The following is a 2,500-nucleotide window of genomic DNA, read 5'->3' on the forward strand; positions in this document are numbered from 1 at the left end:
ATTTTTTTTATTTTTCCAAAGACCCGAAATGTGGAAAATCGGGAAAAATGGAAAAACGTATCTAGACACCGTATTTTTGCGTGATTTTTTCCAGTCCATCCCATAATAATATCAAGAAGGTGCCCACCAAGTTTCGTTAGGATTGGCCAAGGTTTCGAATTTTCATGAATTTTTTTCAAAACCCTCTATTTTCCAACATTTCAAAAATTCAAAACCACATCAAGATGGCTTGGTTTTGATACCAAACTTTCTAGACCTCATTCTGCATGCATTTGTGACACTTTCCAACCAACAAAACTCAAAAACCACCACTTTGAAAATTTCATGATTCTTGGCACACCACCAAGTCACAAAATCAAGCCAAAACACCAAAATCTTGGAACTTGGCTATGCACCAACCATGCCAAGATCAATTCCTTTTGATCCCAAACTTCTCCCACATCACTTTGAAGGCATTTGTGAGGATTGAGTCCAGCCACTTTTCCAAAACCATGATTTTCGTTTTTCACCAAAATCACCACCAAGTCACAAAATCAAGCCAAAAATCCAAAATCATGGAACTTGGCTATGCACCAACCATGCCAAGATCAATTCCTTTTGATCCCAAACTTCTCCCACATCACTTTGAAGGCATTTGTGAGGATTGAGTCCAGCCACTTTTCCAAAACCAACATTTTCGTTTTTCACCAAAATCACCACCAAGTCACAAAATCAAGCCAAAAATCCAAAATCATGGAACTTGGCTATGCACCAACCATGTCAAGATCAATTCCTTTTGATCCCAAACTTCTCCCACATCACTTTGAAGGCATTTGTGAGGATTGAGTCCAGCCAGTTTTCCAAAACCATGATTTTCGTTTTTCACCAAAATCACCACCAAGCCACAAAATCAAGCCAAAACACCAAAATCATGAACTTGGCTATGCACCAACCATGTCAAGATCAATTCCTTTTGCTCCCAAACTTCTCCCACATCACTTTGGAGGCATTTGTGAGGATTGAGTCCAGCCACTTTTCCAAAACCATGATTTTCGTTTTTCACCAAAATCACCACCAAGCCACAAAATCAAGCCAAAACACCAAAATCATGAACTTGGCTATGCACCAACCATGTCAAGATCAATTCCTTTTGATCCCAAACTTCTCCCACATCACTTTGAAGGCATTTGTGAGGATTGAGTCCAGCCACTTTTCCAAAACCATGATTTTCGTTTTTCACCAAAATCACCACCAAGCCACAAAATCAAGCCAAAAATCCAAAATCATGAACTTGGCTATGCACCAACCATGTCAAGATCAATTCCTTTTGATTCCAAACTTCTCCCACATCACTTTGAAGGCATTTGTGAGGATTGAGTCCAGCCAGTTTTCCAAAACCATGATTTTCGTTTTTCACCAAAATCACCACCAAGCCACAAAATCAAGCCAAAACACCAAAATCATGAACTTGGCTATGCACCAACCATGTCAAGATCAATTCCTTTTGATCCCAAACTTCTCCCACATCACTTTGAAGGCATTTGTGAGGATTGAGTCCAGCCACTTTTCCAAAACCAACATTTTCGTTTTTCACCAAAATCACCACCAAGTCACAAAATCATGAACTTGGCTATGCACCAACCATGTCAAGATCAATTCCTTTTGATCCCAAACTTCTCCCACATCACTTTGGAGGCATTTGTGAGGATTGAGTCCAGCCACTTTTCCAAAACCAACATTTTCGTTTTTCACCAAAATCACCACCAAGTCACAAAATCAAGCCAAAAATCCAAAATCATGAACTTGGCTATGCACCAACCATGTCAAGATCAATTCCTTTTGATCCCAAACTTCTCCCACATCACTTTGGAGGCATTTGTGAGGATTGAGTCCAGCCAGTTTTCCAAAACCATGATTTTCGTTTTTCACCAAAATCACCACCAAGTCACAAAATCAAGCCAAAAATCCAAAATCATGGAACTTGGCTATGCACCAACCATGTCAAAATCAATTCCTTTTGATCCCAAACTTCTCCCACATCACTTTGAAGGCATTTGTGAGGATTGAGTCCAGCCAGTTTTCCAAAACCATGATTTTCGTTTTTCACCAAAATCACCACCAAGCCACAAAATCAAGCCAAAACACCAAAATCATGAACTTTGCTATGCACCAACCATGTCAAGATCAATTCCTTTTGATCCCAAACTTCTCCCACATCACTTTGAAGGCATTTGTGAGGATTGAGTCCAGCCACTTTTCCAAAACCAACATTTTCGTTTTTCACCAAAATCACCACCAAGTCACAAAATCATGAACTTGGCATTGCACCAACCATGTCAAGATCAATTCCTTTTGATCCCAAACTTCTCCCACATCACTTTGGAGGCATTTGTGAGGATTGAGTCCAGCCAGTTTTCCAAAACCAACATTTTCGTTTTTCACCAAAATCACCACCAAGCCACAAAATCATGAACTTGGCTATGCACCAACCATGTCAAAATCAATTCCTTTTGATCCCAAA

Source organism: Phaseolus vulgaris, chromosome 10, assembly GCF_051622355.1.
Source record: "Phaseolus vulgaris cultivar YP4 chromosome 10, ASM5162235v1, whole genome shotgun sequence".
NCBI classification, from domain to species: Eukaryota; Viridiplantae; Streptophyta; class Magnoliopsida; order Fabales; family Fabaceae; genus Phaseolus; species Phaseolus vulgaris.